Source organism: Rutidosis leptorrhynchoides, chromosome 9, assembly GCF_046630445.1.
Source record: "Rutidosis leptorrhynchoides isolate AG116_Rl617_1_P2 chromosome 9, CSIRO_AGI_Rlap_v1, whole genome shotgun sequence".
Lineage (NCBI taxonomy): Eukaryota > Viridiplantae > Streptophyta > Magnoliopsida > Asterales > Asteraceae > Rutidosis > Rutidosis leptorrhynchoides.
Genome location: NC_092341.1, coordinates 157,723,766 through 157,743,665, shown reverse-complemented (window position 1 = coordinate 157,743,665; position 19,900 = coordinate 157,723,766). Strand labels below are relative to the sequence as shown.

Genomic DNA, 19,900 nt, shown 5'->3' with positions numbered 1-19,900 from the left:
TTTGGCGTATTTACACTTTCTACCCTCCCCACCATATTTCTAATTAGGGAAGTCCTTAAATATAATATTGCACCATTAGTCCTTCCTAACTTAACCAAAAAACTTAACTCTTGCCTATTCTAAAATAAAATAACCTTTACCATTTAATTTCTTAGCAATAAAATTCACATAAAATAATACCTTAAATAATTGGGATGTTACATTTCACCAATCCATAAATTTTCCGACCAAACCTTACAACCCATCTTCCTCTTGAATGAATGCCTAGAAAGAAGATCAGTGCCGTGCTTACTTAACCGGTGGAGATATCGATGCTTTACCAAACCTATGATGAGAACTGTTACTCGACTGGCTTCTGAGCGACAATACAATTAGAATATGACACCCTAAACACTTAAGTGATATTAGTGATCCGCTAGTGAGAAGCCTGATCATGTATACTCTACATATGAGAGTTGGAAAGTACACCTTTTTCACTATGGATGCAATTGAAATCTAGCGACCAAATCATCGAAGCTCGAAACTTTTTCTAATACTTTTGAAAGATGTAACGACTTCTGATGAAGGCGTAATAAAAAGATCTACAGGTGGGGCAAGGGAGAATCTATTAGAAAGATCCTTATATTCCCGCTTTTTGCTTGAGGACAAGCAAAGCCAAGTGTGGGGTATTTGATATCGGCCAAAAAGTCATATTTTTACCCCCAATATTAAGCCCTAGAACAATAAAGATTCAAACTTTGTCAGCAAAATTATCACTTTTTCGGTTGATTTTATAGATTAAGTAATTACAAAGGTGATGCAAAAAGAATCAAGTAAAACGGAGCTAAAACAAAGATTCTAGAGCGAAAACGATAAAAGACAAGAAATCAAGTTACGATCTAGTGAAATCAACTGATCAGGCAGACCAAACATCTTGCCAAACAGCCTGCCAAACGGCCTGCCTGGCTCACAAACGGCCTGCCACCTTAAACGGCTTGACTTGCCAAACGGCCTGCCAAATGGCTTGCCAAACGGCCTGCCAGCCGTTTGCAGGCAAAAATCAAGTCTATTTATAGGGCTTTCTCCATCCATTTCAACACACACTCAATTTTTAATTCACTTTATATTTTCAAGCTTTTAGTTAGTTTTTAGTAGTAGTTAGCTTAGCTTTTATTTTCCGAAGGATATCCCGGTGAGTCCCTGCGATCTCGGGCAGATTTCTTCGGCCTTTTCAGGTTTTTATCCGAAACGCTTGTCTTTTGTATTAAACATGTGTTCTTACTTTTTATGTTTAATAATGCATTCCGATATTACTATGATAGCTTAATTAATCTGTATGTTGCCATGATAGAAGTTTGGGTTAGCGTAATTATGTTAATTTAGTACGATTACTGTTATAATACTGAACTAAGAAGTCCGATAGATTTGTATGCTAACATCTTAAGGATTGACCAACCTAGGTTGTGATCAGGACTTGTCCACCTATATGAAATTAGCTACTTCATAGGATTAAGACCCCTGGTTATACTGTATCTAAAGATTCTATGAACTCGGTATGGCCGGAGTTCCCGAGAGGCATTTAATGCGCTTTTAGGACACGGAACTTAGGAATTGAGACATGAATGATGTAGTGTGCCTATTGATTATTCCAAAGAGACCTCTTAGGAGCTGTTAAGATCTAGTTAGTGCCTTTACTGTGTGACCCAAGCCTATTGCATGTTCTTGTTTGATTATTGCATTAGGACTTAGTCATATCAACTGTTTAGGTACTCATTAGGTTTGTATCTGCTTTACTATCTGTATATCAACTGTAATACTGTATAATGTTTGAATTGATATTATCTCATTAGTATGATGGAATGGTTGTTAGTTTTAACTTAAAGTTTTGCCAACTTAAACCGACGAATTCCTTCCGTTTGTGATCAGTGTTCAATCAACAAGGCACGTTGTTATTCAGTTAATTGAACTGATAACGAGGGTTAGGATTAGAGCTCAACTCACTAATAAACCTAGTACTATACTTAGAATAACCTCCGAGATACAGCTACCTTTCAATTATACGACCAAGTGACATACTTCTCACTGCTCAAAGAGAACTCCGAGAGTTCAGAGACAAGTAGGTCTGTGTAACTGGCTCATCCAACCAGATCTACATCATTCCAAGCATAGTCTTAACATAAGCATAGTTACCTTTCCCTAACCCAACACTAATATCTTGGTCAACATTTCCCTGATCTGCATACTCCAGATATCCTTCCACTTATTTACTTTTTCCGCACTTAGGACTTCTAGCTTAAACCAACTACTATCCTTTATCTAGGTAATTTAACTAAAAGACAATTATCCACTTGATCTTCAATTCATTAATCCATAAAAAAACACGACACTAGGTTAACTTACACCTTAGAAAGTAAAAGTAAATTTAGGCCCCGCAATATATAAATAAACAAAACCACAGTGTGCTACCTTGATCAACTGAATCAGACGTTCTGCGGCCTAATGACACCGCACGAATTAAACCGTCCGTTTCAGCCATATCGTAAGTAGCACATTGATGTGTGCAGCGGTGGTGTACGAAACACTATTATATTTTACTATGAAATACGACGAAATATTACACAAGTTTTTATATATTTAATACGATTCAATTAACAAAAGTTATTTATTTATTTATAGAATGGGGTATACCTAACCTTGCTACAACACTATAGGCAGTGTACCTAATCGTAGAGTAGTGTAGTTTTTAGTAAGTCCGGTTCGTTCCACAGGGAGCTAGTGATTACGTACTATATTTTTAACAACTATATTTATACAAATATATATATACAAATATATATATATATATATATATACATATATATATATATATATATATATATATATATATATATATATATATATATATATATATATATATATATATATATATATATATATATATATATATATATATATATATATATATATATATATATAGTAATAATAATATAAAAGGGGGTTTTACCGTTTAATGACCAGTTTGTCGATTTTTAATAAAGCGTAAAGATAAATGATGATAATTAAAATGCGTAAAATAAAATTGCGATAAATTAAATGACAGTAATTAAAAGTAAGATGAGAAATACAAAAAAAGAATTATGCTTATTTAAACTTCCGTAATCATGATGTTTGACGTTTTAATTTTAATTAATTGTTACCAGGGTTAATTGTCCTTTGTCCTGGTTTATTTGATACCTATCTGGTTTTTGTCCATGATAGTCCATCAGTCATAATTATAAAATGCTCGTCAAATTAACCTTATTCCCGAAGTCAGATATTCCAACTAATTAGGTATTTATATTGTAACAAGGTTTTAATACTTTATTAATAATTACACCTGTTTATCGACTGCATGTAATTCAAGGTTTTAATACTTTGTTAACAATTACACCAATTACCCTTGTATGTAATCCACCCCTGTTTTAATGAGATATGAACATTAATTTACCCACTTGATCAGTTTAAATAATCAATTACCCAACGCGAATAATTAATTAAATGATCGTAAAAGATGTCGTATAAACATCACTAAATAGGACATGCATAATCATTTAATAATTATTTGATTAACTAATTTGAAGATAGGTTCGACAGATTCCAATAAATTGTCATTCGATTAGACAATACCCCCCATCTATTAATAGTCCATAGTCCAATGTACACAAGTGACGGTCTTTTGTCCAAACCCTAATTATGGTACAAAATCCAATAACCCCGTCTTAATATTTAGCCCAACATTACGATTACTTCGGCTCAAATAAGTATAATAATAACTTAGTTACGAGATATTAATTTAAAAAGGAAGAACATAGCTTACAGTGATTATTTATCGCGTAGCGTTACCCGGACAGAGTTCCGACTTTAAAACCCGTAAAACATTTCTTACAATAACCCAATTATTATTAAACTTAACTTAAACTTAAAATTATAAATATAAATATATATAATTCTTTACAGAGGAAGAAATAAAATTGAGGTGTACATAATTAGCAGAAAACTGGCCAAATTATAGGACTTGGCCTGCTACAGGGTACCATTCGATCGCATGGTTTTAAGGCTTCTAGGCCATGCGATCGCATGGCCAGCTGGATCAGATTACATTGAGTTTTAAATGTGGGCGGCTTGAATTAAAATAATATATAATATAATATATATAATTATATATAATTATATATATATATATATATATATATATATATATATATATATTATATTATATTCTTGTGCATAGTAGACTTGTAATTTTAGCTCCATTGAGTTGCGCGTTGATGCTCGGTTCATGTCTCGGTTCCAGATTTTCGAACATCCTTTCGTACGCGTAGATATCTTGTACTTTGCGTTTCGCGGCTTGTACTCTTGTAAATTTTAGACGTTTCTCATCAATAAATGGAACCACTTGAATTATATCTTATACTTTTGAGCTTTTTGGTCATTTGCGTCTTCAAATCGTCATTTGCATCTTCAATCTTCGTACTTATTTATTTAAACGATTATTACATAAAAATAGAACAATAGTAACTAAAAGCTTTACATATTGGGATGATATTGCTACTAAATATATGTTCATTTGGAGCACTATCACACATCAATAGCCATAACGGTTGCAAATTGTTCAAAAGACCAAGCGTAGAGTGTATTAAAAAGTCGAAATGCAACTTGGTCGGGATTTGAAAGGTCAAGATGAGCACAAAATTCTCTAATCAACGTTGGATAAATGACTTCATCAAACTCAAGGAATGAGAAGCAATTGTTTTGAGTGAAAAGTTGAGTTAGTTCGGGAAATTCGGTATGATGAATAACACGATCTTCATGAAGTGTCCTAGTTTCCATGTGTTGCCTATTGTTTGTAATACATTAATTTCAATTGTTGGTCATTTCCTAGGAAAACAATATTTTTAGCAAAACATTCAAGTTTATTACAACGTTTTTTAAAAACTATATGCTAAACATGTGTGGATTAGTCCTTGTCTAGACTTATTTTTGAAAAGAAGAGTTTGAAAGTAAGTTGTGCCAAATCTTTTGAAAATTTAGACAAGTTTCGTCATTTTGCTTTATATTTGCCAAGTATAGACACTAGTCATCAGATTGACAAGTATCATAATTGTTTGTTCAAACATATGTGTGTGCATGAGTGGGTTTATAAACTTAAAACATATATGAGATTTATGCAAGAAACCACTTTTATGGCACATTTGATAAATAAGGCTTTTCATAACAATTTTTACTCACATAATTGGAAGAATTCATGCTAGAAAGCAAGTGTTCCTATTAGTTTGGAAAGTCTCTGATGCGTTCGTGTGATATACATCTTTTACCCTCTAAATTTATATTTGATTCAAACACTACAATCAAGTACACACAGCTAACGAGCACTTAGAACCCGGTTATTATAGCACTTTAATGTAAGTATTCTTATCAAGTTCGTCCCAAGGGAAGCGGTGTAAGTTGGATATTTGAAACTATCAATTGTCCTAGGGTTTGTTTGATTGGGGGGGGGGGGGGGGGAGGGTTTCGATTGATATCAACTAACAACTAAAACTTGCACAATTAAACAAACCTAAATGTATCAATTAAACTAGTAACAAGAAAAAAGTAGTGAAGTATTAAGACTTAAAACAAATTAACTAAGACGTGTTCACTTATCTAATCCTCTATATGCTTGGCTTGCCCCATTTTGCCTATTTTGCTATCTCATTAGTCGTTGAACTATTAAATATTTAGCATCACTACTAAACCTCAAATCAAATGATACTTTGCAAATTAACATAAGCTTTATATCCTAGGATCGAGTTAAGCATGATTTGATCATTGAGATTGAGCTTGGGTTGAAATCACTTAAAACCTCCAACTATCGAAATCACTTAATATAATCGGCATTAGTATGTTGACTAGAGGCCAATTGAAAACCAACCTAGATCAAGAAACAATCACTTGCAATTCCTAAGCTAGTTGTCTAGATCACCCAAGGTGTTGAAGCACATATTGATTCACTTCTCAAATCATTAAGAGAGCTACACAACATATTTAATCAAAGTCAAGCCTAAAACAAACTCATAGCAATGGATCCTTAGCTAACTCAATAACACATGATCATGTAATTCATTCAAACAACAATAATCAATTGATTTAGGGCAAACACTAGCATTTGAGATTCATAGATAAGCAAACACGAGAGATTTAGCCAATAATAGCTAAAATTAAGCTAATAATAAGCATTGAAATGTAAATTATCATCATCTTCAAGTTATTACAAGTAACCAATGCAAAATATGAAAAGTAAAGTGAAGATTACAACCCAAAATGTAAAGAAGATGAAGATCTAAGCTAAACAATGATGAATCTTGAGCTAGCTTCCTTGACTTCACCCTTAAACACCAATGGATGATGAAATTAGAGTTTTGTATGTGAAATTTGGACCTTAAGCAGCTGCTCTCTAAAGATGCATATGAAAAATGACCTAATCTCATTCCTTTTATAGTGCTGAAAATCTGGGCTGAAACAGCGACAAAAGCTCCGCTTTTGGACAGGAGCGGCGCTTTTGGCTTTAATTATGAGCGGCGCTTTCTAAACAGGGACGACGCTTTTGTTGAGGAGCGACGCTTTTGGCTGAATAGGAGCGGCGATTTTCACTGTAGGAATGGCGCTTTTGCTCACTGGAGGAAAATGGAGCTGAAATGTTCATGAGAACGTCGCTTTTTCAGTTGGTGCGACGCTATTGGCTCATAGGAGCGGCGCTCTTGATTGAGGAGCGGCGCTTTTGATGCTGATTCTGCACTTTTCCATTTCCTTAGCCAATTTTGCCCAAGATTTGGTCAATTTTACACCAAATCAACTCCTTAGCCCTTAATTTACCATTTAACTTAATAGCACACAAAATAGGCTCCAAGATAGTCATAAACCGAGCAAAATGAGGTAGATAGAGATAAAATATGTATAAATGGAGCGATATCAAACCCCCTACATTTGAATCTTTGCTTGTCCTCAAGCAAACAATCGATGAAACAAGCTTTAGAGATAGAGAACAAATAAGTGAACAATGCCAAAGCGCAAGAAGGTTAAGCTCAAAATGATACCTTTCATGAATATGCACTAGGTTGCTATAGTGTTCTCCAAAAACTTGCACTTGCTAGGACTAAGCACAATCATCCTCTTCTTCTACTAACACAAGCTTACCTCAAGCTTCAAATAATATCTTCAAATTTTCAATCCTCAAACACTAACATAAACATAATTCAAGCCTAAGTCTACCCGAATGAGAAGGTCATCAAACAACAATCAAAAAGTATCAAATCATTACAAACTCGAACTTGACCTCCTTGACCTTGACCAAATATGTAGGATTCACGGGATAGCCATAAACTCATCAAACAAATCGATCATATCAAATATAAGCCTACTCGAACAAACTCAAATTGTACCCAAAATATGTAAAATGCACCCCGAAATGAATAAGGGCCATGAAAATCGTACACATCACCACTTATCATGAAATGCATCGTTAAAGAACACGCTTCCAAAAAGAATGCTCACCTCATCAATCCGCAATGGCTATCCCTCTTCCATCTCCATGCCCCCAAAACACCTATTTTTTGTTAATTCCAAGAATGATCGTCAATTCCAAATATATGTCGTCAATTCCAATTGATAATCGTCAATTCCAGGAATAGGGTTAAGGTGGGTGTGCTAAAGGTAAGGGACTGGGTACCCCACCTTTATTTGGTTACCCGGGCATGGGGTAACCGGCACTCATCAAGCTTTCTATCACAACTCTATAGTTTCTCTCATAGTAGGGCGAAAGCATTGAAGGAGGTTCATGGAATTAGGGCTCCACGTGGCTAAATAAGACAGCCCGCCAATTCCAAATTTTTGAAGCACTAGGAAGACTTTAACTTCCTTTCAAATAATCGAGCTTGAGTTGGGAGACTTTACTCCCAAGCTTGGAACAAACATAACTTGGAAGACTTTACTTCCAAGTTTGAAAGACTTTACTTCCAAATTGAGATGATGCTTATCTACTTCCCACATAACAAGCTTTTATGCTTATTTTAAGAAAATGTAGGAAGTAGTTACTACCTTTTCATTATTTGCATGCACAAGTGTGCCGTAGCTTTTGGCTATGGGTTGTGTTGTCTAGCAACACTAGCACGAAGCGATTGCTCCTAAAAAGGATAGCACTTTGTGAAGCTCAAGGCTCCTCTTCCCATGGCACTTAGCATAGCTAAATGTAAAATGATGTAGATTAGGAAGTCTCCTACACCAAGTGAATTAACCATTCAAGTTTGTTTTTGAAACATAAGAGGGTGGAGTTTAACCACCGAACTTTTTGAAACCGGGAAGACTTTACTTCCTTAAATTTTGAAAAACTTGGAAAAGACTTTACTTTTCCCTAAAAAATTTTGAAAATTTTTACAAGCCTTAACCATTCTAGGTGTTTATGATATGAATTAGTGTAATGGTTAAAAACTTGCTCCAAAATTTGTTCGACATTGCGAGTTTTGAACTTTATAATGCATGTGATACGTTTACTCGAAATAGCTTCAAAATGGCACGAAATTTTAACTCTCCCCCTACATTTAGCGTATGCAATGATCTCATTGCATTAAAGCGGTAGAATAAGTGAAAATGAGGGACATTTTAAAATAGAAAAGATGAGAGGAAAGAAAGCAAAAACCGGCGAAGATCAAACGATCTTTGTTGTTACCATACGAGAAACTTAATCACAAAGGGAATGCAAGTCGATGAGCTTGATGCCTGAACTTAATGCCAGGCTTGGATCAATCGTCAATAAGGTGTATCCCGCCACTAAGAACCACAACAAGCAAGAACATACAAACAACCACAAGAATATCCAACACACGCCCATGTCAAATTATTACAATCATAAAGATGTTCATGTGTGAGAGTAGAAATATAAGTCTACTACCTCACACCGAATCTACCATTCAAAGTTTCACAAACACAAGTACCAAATTTAGTTAAGTTACATGTCAATTCAAAAGATAAATTGTTCACAGACCATGATGAAAATTTATTACCAAATTCCCATTGAGTGTCGGCTTGACATCTACACGCCCCTCTAAATGCACTCATGATAGCCCAATCGCTCCATGGGTACGTCCTCCGATTCATTGAAATTCACCTTTAAGAACTTTGCGATGCAGGTCATGTAATGACCACCAACACTTAGGAATCCCGACTTCTCACCACTTGCGTGGAATAGATAACTTGCGATAAGGTTGGGAATGTGAATGTGCTTCTTCTTGTGGATAGCATGAATCAACCAAATGTCAAACATTGTCATCTTATCAACATCCACTGTTCTGTGAAAGACCGAGTGAGCGATGAACCTTTGGATGCACCTAAGTATGGGGCTTTTTAGCGTACTTGGGACTAGATTATTGGGGGTTGGTTTGACATGACTAATTTCACTCCATGCTTGCTTGGGATAAACCTCATTTGGTTTATAGGTTTCACATTTTGCCAAGTATGCAAAGGTTGAATCTGGATCAGAATCTGTGTTGAGACCTAGGCATGCTATGAATTGAGCCATGCTCATTTGCCATTCTGCACCCCCTAGCCTGAACCTGAGGTAGTTGCGGATCCATGGAGAGGCGACCTTGAAATCAACCCTAAGAGTTGCTAAGAACTCACGGGGTAGCAATGGATAAACACTCTCCTTCATGTAAAGGAGCATCTCCCGTGGGCGCATAACCTTATTATCCTGCTCAACTGTGAATGTTTCCCGAATTTGATGACCTAACCCCTCCAATTCGATCTCAGTCTAATAGATGTACCTTGCTGGGCACACTGGCGTGTGAATCCTACTAATCACTTGATGTTGAGTTATTTCATCCATTAAAATCACTTGCAACCACTCATGAACATCGGTGGATGTGAAACTTACCTCTCCTTTAGAAGTAGTTCCCTGCAATAGACTCAACAAACAATACGCGCCAAAAACATTTTCATGACATTAGCAACCATCAAATATATCGTATACAAACAATGGTGGGAGAACGTGCCCCCTACATTTAAATTCAGGATAAGGCTTCACAACTTTCAATCATAAGTAACATGGCCTAATTGCAAAAAGTTAACTCTAGTCAAAGTCAAAAGTCAAAAGTCAAATCAAGCTTAAAACTAGGAGATTGCATTTTAGTATAGCAATTAGCCAAATCAACAAGCATAATAATTAACAAATAAGGTTCAATTGCAATCACACCCCAATTGGTCAAACTTAGTCAAAAGTCAAAGAATCAAGAATCCTATATTCAAGTTAATCTCATACCAGCATGAAAGTTGGTTTATTTTTTATCTAGACATAACATTGAAGTATAAAATGACCAATTGCATCATTATATTCTCAATTAAACACCATCTTTGAAAAACCCCCAAATTGGGAAAAACCCTAAAAATTCAAAGTGTAAATTTTCAAAATCAAGCATGCAAATCATGTTAGCAATCATGATAATAACAATGATTCATCACTGAATTAGCAGAAACATCATCAATTTCTTATAGATCTAGAAATGAGAAGAAACAAGAACATAGCAAGAATCATGCAATTAATTGAAGAAAAGTGATAATGAAGCATGAATCTTACTTTACTCATGTTAGATGATAATTAAAATGCAAGAAATATCCACAACAGGTTTTAATTTGGTGCTAGCGGCCAAAGTAGCTGAGATTTGGTCACAATATGAGGGAATAAAAGAAGTGGGTGGAGAAAATGAAGTGTTTGAGTTGTATTTAAAACTTGACAGCCCAGGTACAGGAGCGCCACACCTGGAGTAGGAGCGCCGTTCCTGCAAAATCAAAAGCACCGCTTTTCAAATCAAAGCGCCGCTTTTCATAAGAAAAGCGCCGTTCTTGGTTACTGTCCATTTTTAGTCCAAAATCACATGTTAAAGCGTCGCTATTGAAGTAGAAGCGTCGCTCTTAGAAGATCAGAAGCAACGCTTTTGTACCTGAAGCAGTTTTGCAGTTTCAAAATTCATTTCAACTCATTCAAAAGCTATTTTTGACATTTTTCGGTTTACCCAAATGCATGAAATGCAACTATATGCAAATGCAACCTATAAAAATATAATATCATACAAGGCTGTATGAGATGCAATCCTAAATGCACAAATATACACAAGCGTAATTGTTTTGATCACGGGTCTATCACTTGACCCATTTTAGCACAAAGGTGTCATTTTGGGTAGAGCTTGATGTCATCAAGCTCAATAGCATTGATGTCATCTCTATAAACCTTCAATCTATGACCATTAAGCTTGAAAGTGTTTCCATTCCCATATAACTCCACGTAACCCGTAGGATAAGCTTTCTTAACAATGTACAGACCTGGCCATCTAGATTTCAACTTACCGGGTGAGAACTTAAAGCAGGAGTTGTAAACTAAGACCTTATCGTTGGGATTAATTTCTTTGGGACCTTTGAGTCAGGCATCATGCCAATGCTTATTTTTCCCTTTGTATACTAATGAGTTATCATATGCCTCTAACCTAAGCTCCTCTAATTCATGCAATTGTGTGACCCATTTTTCCTTAGTTCTTTCTAGGTCTAGGTTTATCTCCTTAATTGCCAAAAATGCCTTATGTTCAACCTCAATCAGAATATGACATGCCTTCCCATACATTAGACGAAAAGGTGTAGTTCCTATGGGTGTCTTGTAAGCGGTTCTAAATGCCCACAATGCTTCATCTAGTTTGGTTGACCAAATCTTAGGGTTATTACTAACTGTCTTCTCCAAAATCCTTTTTAAGGCTCGATTAGTATTCTCAACTTGACTACTAGTTTAGGGAGGGTAAGGGGTCGAAAAACGATGGTTTACACCATATTTTTCCATGACTCTCTCCATAAGACTATTAGCAAAATGTGTCCCTCGATCTGAGATCAATGCTTTTGGCACACCAAACCTAGCAAACAACCCTTTTAAAAACTTAACAACTACTCTCGCATCATTTGTTGGCAAGGCTTTTGCCTCGGCCCATTTTGAGACATAATCTACCGCCACCAAAATATAAACACACTTATTCGAGTTCGGGAATGGTCCCATGAAATCTAAACCCCATACGTCAAACACCTCGCATATTTGAATTCCCGTTTAGGGCATCTCATCCCTCTGGGAGATGGAGCCCGACCTTTGGCATGAATCACATCGCTTAACTAAATCGTGTACATCCTTGAAGATATTGGGCCAATAAAACCCAGAATCGAACACCTTTTTCGCGGTGTGATTCGAACCAAAGTTACCTCTCGTTGGCCTACTATGACAACTTTTTAAAATATCACGTGCCTCTTGCCCATAAATGCATCTCCTAATCACTTGATCTGCCCCAATACGGAACAAGTGTGGGTCATCCCAAAAATAATATCGTAAATCGTTGAAAAACTTTTTCTTTTGTTGGTAGGACAAACCTTTTCATAAAACATTTGACGCCAAGTAGTTTGCATAGTCGACAAACCATGGGACTTCATCAACTAGGTCAATTCTCATTAAATGTTCATCCGGGAATGTGTCCCGAATTTTGGTCTCGTCTAAAGGTCGGAATCCCGGCTTGTCTAACCTTGACAAATGATCGGCCACCACATTTTTGGCTTCCTTTTTATCCCTAATGTCTATATCAAACTCTTGCAAAAGTAGCACACAACGAATCAAACGATGCTTTGCATCTTGCTTTTGAAAAAGGTACTTTAGCGCGGAGTGATCCATGTAGACGGTTATCTTTGAAAGTATAAGATAAGATCGAAACTTATCAAAAGCGAATACTACTGCAAGAAGCTCATTCTCGGCAGTGGTGTAGTTCAATTGGGCCAATTTTAGGGTTTTGCTTGCATAGTAAATCGACCTAAAGTGTTGGTCAACTCTTTGACCAAGAACCGCACCTAGTGCATAATCGCTCGCATCGCACATCAACTCAAAGTCTTTGTCCCAATCGGGAGAGATAAGAATATGAAAGGACCCATTCATACCGATTATAAACGATTCACAATAGTTGATTACATCGCAAGGTATTTGACCTCTATATGATACATTTTACAAACATTACATTCGTTTTTAAAAGACAAACTTTCTTTACATCGAAAGTTGATGGCATGCATACCATTTCATAATACATCCAACTATAATTGAATTAATAATAATCTTGATGAACTTAACAACTCGAATGCAACGTCTTTCGAAATATGCCATGAATGACTTCAAGTAATATCCTTACAATGATCTAATGTACAGCGGAAGATTTTTTTAATACCTGAGAACAAACATGCTTTAAAGTGTCAACCAAAAGGTTGGTGAGTTCATTAGTTTATCATAAATAATTATTTATGATATTTTAATAGACCACAAGATACTCGTATTTAGAAAACAATCTGTGCAGGTCTGCTCACTGCTGTAAAAATCATTCATATGAAGAACACCGAAACCTTTCAAACAACTCACCAACGGTAGCTATTGTGTAGTGCAATGACAAAATCATCTCACTGTGGTAGTTAATACAATATAATTTTACAACGGTAGCTAGTGCGTAGTGCAATGCAAAATCATCTCACCGAGGGTAGTTAAAACGGTAGCTAGTGCATAGTGCAATGCAAAATCATCTCACCGTTACTAACTACTTAATCGAATACAATATAATACAATACAATACAATACATCGGTAGCTAGTGCGTAGTGCAATGCAAAATCATCTCACCGATGGTAGCTAAAACGGTAGCTAGTGTGTAGTGCAATGCAAAATCATCTCACCGTTACTAACTACAAAATCGAACCATTTTGGTAGCTAATGCGTAGTGCAATGACAAAATCATCTCACCGATGGTCGATAATACAATCCCATAGAAATCGAACCTCTGAATCCAAATAATTCTATCATAGAATGTAGTTTTGAATATTTGTGTCTATTTCGTCAAACGTTTATAGAACCAGTTCATGTATTCTCAGTTCAAAAATATGTATCTCAAAAGCATTTAGTAAAACAGTTATAAAACAGCGCATGTATTCTCAGTCTCAAAAATGTAAAGAGTAAAAGGGAATCAAATGAACTCACAATACGATATTTTGTAGTAAAAATATTCATACGACGATACTGAACAATGCAGGGTTGGCCTCGGATTCACGAACATATATCAAGTATATATATTAACACCTCTAATTGTAATTGAACAGATTTATATATTAGATTTATATATTATAAATGTTATCTTAGTAGATTAGGTGTTTCATTAGTAACTTAATTAAATGTATTTATTTTGTATACTTTAAAGAAATAAATATATTAATATAGTTTGTTAAGTATATTTTTATATGACTAATTTTGATAGTTATATTGATAATAATATTAATAGTAGTACTGATAATAGTAATATAGTTATAATGATAATAATAACAATACTAGTAGTAAAATAATAATAATAATAATAATAATAATAATAATCATAATAATAATAATAATAATAATAATAATAATAATAATAATAATAATAATAATAGTAATAATAATAATAATAATAATAATAATAATAATAATAATAATAATAATAATAATAATAATAATAATAATAATAATAATAATAATAATAATAATAATAATAATAATGTAAATTTTAATAAGGATAAAGGTAATAACTTTACAAATAATTTTAAATTTTGATAAAAATGATAGGTTTAATAAAAATGATAACTTTGATAATTTTAGTTATAATGATACTTTTAATAGAAATGATAATAATAATAATAATTTTAATAAATAAAAATGATAATAAAGATAATAGTGTTTTTTTAATAATACTCATAATACTTATTTTAATGATAATAATGTAAACTATATTAATGATAATAATAAAAATGATGATATTAATATCAATAATTAATATAACAATAATATTAATAATAATAATAATAAAAGTGATAATAATAATGATATTAATGATAATAACTATAAAAATATTAATTTTACTGTTAATGATAGTTATGATAATGATTTTAGTAATTACACAATAATAATACTCATGATAATACTTATAATCATATTAGTAGTAGTAATAATTATAATCTTAATACTAATAGTAATGATGATAATAATATGTAATTGCATTATTATAGTATTACTACTAATTAACTTAATCATAATAATAATAACAACCATATTGATAATGATAATCATTTTAATAATAATAATTGTAATACTAATACTAACACTTATAATACTAGTAAAGATAGTAATGAATATAACAATTGTAAATATGATGATAACACTAATATTTAATGATAGTAATAATAAATTGTAGTATAATAGTTATAATAATACTTAATTTGGCAATAATAATAAAAATATTCATTTTTGTAAAAATAATATTTACTACTTAAATTGGTATTGATAATTAAATAATAATTTTAATACTATCAATAATAACAACAACTAATAACAACAATAATAATAATAATCATGGTAATAACAATAATAATAATATTAATAATCTAAAAAAATAATAATAATATGTTAATAATAATAATAAATATAATGATATTAATAAAATTAATAATTTTAATAAGTTTAATAGTAATAAAACATGATAACAATAATATTTTTAATAATGTTATTAATAACACTATTTATAATAATATTAATAATATAATTATTAATTTTTAATATAAACATTAATAATAATAATGAAGTAATGATAATAATATTAATATAACATTTGTATTTAACTTGTAACTACATATAATATATAAACTTTACATTTATATATTATTTATTGAATATTTAATATTTATATATCAAAATATGTTAATAATTATTAATAGAAATTATATATTGATTCATAATAATATATGTATATATATATATATATATATATATATATATATATATATATATATATATATATATATATATATATATATATATATATATTCATTTTAATAGTAACTTAATCATTCTTATTATTATTTATATCTTAAATCTGAATACCTATATTATATTTTTATTATTTCAGAGGTCAAATGATCCTATTAAAATAGTTCAAAAATTGTGAGATTCTGTTTAATAGACTTTGCTTATCGTGTCGAATTCATATAAAGGTTAAGTTTAAATTTGGTCGGAAATTTCTGGGTCGTCACAGAATAGGTGGGTTAACTAACTTTTCCTTCAACAAATTGAATGCCTTGATGCATTCATCATCAAACAAGAAAGGTTGGTCATTTTCTAACAATTTGGTCATAGGGCGGGCGATTTTAAAAAAAAAAATTATGAACCGTCTATAAAACCCTGCATGCCCAAGAAAACTTCGGATTGCTTTTACATCCGATGGTCTAGGTAAGTCCTTTATCACACTAATTTTAGCCTTGTCAACCTCAATTCCCGCCTTAGAAATTTTATGTCGCAAAACTATCCCCTCGTTTACCATAAAGTGACATTTCTCCCAATTAATAACCAAATTTGCATTTTCACAACGTGTTAACATTTTATCAAGATTTTTAAGACAATGGTCGAATGAATCTCCGAATACTAAAAATCATCCATGAAAACCTCCATAGTATCTTCAACCATATCTGAGAAAATAGCAAGCATACATCGTTGGAATGTCCCCGGGGCATTGCATAGCCCAAAAGGCATCCTCCGATATGCGAATGTACCATAGGGACATGTAAAGGTTGTCTTTTCTTGATCCTCGAGGTCTATCGGGATTTAGAAGTATCCCGAAAATCCGTCAAGAAAGCAATAGAATTCTCTTCTGCTCAAACGTTCGATCATTGGATCGATGTAGGGGAGTGTAAAATGGTCTTTTCATGTTGTGTCATTTAGATGTCTATAGTCAATGCATACGCGCCATCCTGTGATGGTTCGGGTTGGGACAAGCTCATATTGGTCGTTTAAGATCACCGTGGTCCCACCCTTTTTGGACACTACTTGGACGGGACTCACCCATGGCGAGTCGGATATTGGATAAATAAGCCCCGCGTCCAAAAGTTTTATCACTTCCTTTTTGACAACCTCTTTCATGTTTGTGTTAAGTCTTCATTGTCGTTGGACAACCGGTTTGTAGTTCTCCTCCATGAGGATTTTATGCGTGCAATATGATGGATTAATCTCCGGGATGTCCATGGTCTTCCATGCTATGGCCTTATGGTGAGACTTAAGTAATAAGACAAGTCGGGTCTTTTGGTCTTGGGTGAGTTTCGAAGAAATAATCACCGGAAGTTGGTTTTCTTCCTTAAGATATGCATATTCAAGATGTTCGGGGAGTTCTTTAAGCTCTAGAATTGGAGGCTCCTCCCATGAAGACTTGATTCGAAATCTATCTTCATGAGGGATAGACTCAAATGACTCTTCCTGAATGGTCTCATCTTTACTTTCAAAATCATCAACGTTAACATTCATTAATTCCTTAAAATTGACCTCTAAATCCACAATCTCATTATCACAAGTTTGGTCAAACTCTGAAGTATCAACCTTTAAGAGTGTTTCAAGTTCATCATGCACATAAAGGTCAATATGGTCAAAGTCATAGCACTCATCATCATCGGTGTTACTTGGTTACTTCATATCTTCCCGAATATTGATGGTCACACGCTCTTCACCAACTCCAATGTTAAGTTGGTTGCGATGTACTAAGATGATGGTGCCAGCGGTCGAAAAAATGGTCTACCTAAGATGAGGGGGACTTGGAGATCCTCCTTCATCTCTATGATAACAAAATCAACCGGGAACACCAAGGTGTCAATGCTAACCAAGATGTCCTCGGCGATGCCAAGCCTCTCGTAAAGTGAATGGGGCATTAGGTTAATGCTTGCACCCAAGTCGGCTAGTGCATTGAACACTTCCGATTCACCGAACTTACAAGGGAAAACAAATTTTCTCGGATCTCCTAACTTCTTAGGAATCCTTGGCCTTAATGCAAGAATCTTGTTGCACTCCTCTTCGATAAAGAAAGATGTTTCGTCATGGTATTTACCCCTTTAAGATATTAGCTCCTTGATGAACCGACCGTAATTCGGCATTCCTTTAAGCACATCAGTGATAGGTAAGTTAACCGAGACATTTTTCATCATTTCTTGAAACTTTTTGTATTGAGCCGCTAACTTTTCCTTCTTTAAAGCTTTTGGATATGGCACCGGTCTCGTAATCTATGAAGACTCATCACCCTTTTTCTTACCCGATTCATCATTACCCGTACCCTCGGTTGAGTTGACCTTTTCTTTACCCTTCTCCTTACTAACCCCGGTATCCTCTTCAATAAAAATTGGTAGTGGTTCATGGGTTATAAAGGGTTGTGGTTGAGGATCTTTGACCCCTTGAGTGGTTAAACCGCTTCGATTGGTTATGGCGCTGACATTTTCATTTTGGTTTGGGTTATTAGGGTTTTGGTTGGTGCTTTCGATAGGAATCAATCTTGAGTTGTTGTGTTGTTGGTTTTGATTGTGTTGACGGTTATTGTTGTGATTGTTAATCGGGTTGATTTGAGTGTTTGAAGGTATGGTTCCATGTGATCTTTCGACAACTTGATTTGAAAGTTGTCCAACGGCACTCTCAAGGTTTTGGAATGAAGCTTGTTGGTTTCGAATTTATGCTTTAAGAATTCATTCTCTTTCATTAGAAAAGCTTCAGTTGATTCTACCTTCTTGATGTAGTTTTACATGATTTCTTCTAAGCTCTTTGAACGTTGGGATTGTTGATTGTTTTGTTGAGGTTGTTGATTGTAACCTTTGTTATTTTGTGATTAACTATAACCTTGGTTGTTTTAATAATTTGAATTAGCTTGATTGTTGTAAGGTTGGTTGTTGTAAGGTTCTTGGTTTTGGTATTAGAAATTGTTGTTTCGGTTTTGGTTATAGTTCTTGTAACCTTGATTTCGGTTTTGGTTTGTGAATCCGGGTGGTGTATTGGTTTGGTTGTTGAATGATACTTGTTTTTGATTAGGATTGTAATAGCTTTGGTTAGATGTTCCTCCCCGTTGGTAGTTTTGATTACTCACGTAGTTCACATGAGCATCCGAATTCATGGGAATATCATCTAGATCAACATGATTGCATTGAGTAATTTGAGGACAATTCTTCGTGAGACGTAAACCCTCGCATCGTTGGCAACCTACTTGCATTGCAACTACCGTTTGTTGAATCTTCTTCAATTCTTTCCCAAATGTTTGAAATTGATTGTTCAAGCTTGCAAGCGTCACTTGCCCATTATCACTCTTGACTTGTGCTAAACTTTTCCTTGTCAAATCTCGCGGTGAAGGTGTCCATTCATACGTGTTGACCGAGATGTCTTCTAACAAAATTTCAGCCGCATTTGGTGATTTGTACATAAACACCCCACCGGATGAAGAATCAAGATATTGCTTCGTAAAAGTATTACAACCCCGATAAAATGTGTTGATATACTCCTTCTTCATCAAACCATGCGGTGGGCAAGCTCTTAGTAGCTTCTGGAATCGAACCCATGCATCGTACAAACTCTCATCACCCTGTTGTGTGAACCCATTAATCTCCATTCTAAGTCGCTCTACTTTTGACGGTGGAAAGAAATGATTGATAAACTCATTTGTTAATTCTTGAAAAGACCTTATGGAATCGGGTGGTAAACTTCGCATTCAAGCTTTTGCGTCTCCTTGAAGTGTGGAGGGGAATGCCCTTAGCTTAAAAGCGTCATCGGTGACGTTTTTGGTTTTGTAAATATCACAAAGATCATCAAAGTGTTGAATATGTTCGAACGGATTCTCATCTATCAACCCATGAAAGTATGTATCCTTGATCAACGTGAAAAAGTTACCCTCGATCTTCCAATTATCCGCTTCTATTGGTGGTTTTGTAATAGCCGGTGCTATCATTGTTGGTGCAACTAATCTAGCATTCCACATAGGTGTGTCGTTTGGA

General features: G+C 34.1%; 1 non-coding gene across 1 annotated transcript; it reads left to right on the top strand.

The window, feature by feature from the left end:
* The first annotated feature begins 19,420 nt into the window (after positions 1-19,420).
* LOC139869677 (small nucleolar RNA R71) lies at positions 19,421-19,527 on the top strand. The gene has a single exon (XR_011766261.1). It is a non-coding gene; the product is annotated as a small nucleolar RNA R71 (small nucleolar RNA).
* The last annotated feature ends 373 nt before the right edge of the window (positions 19,528-19,900 follow it).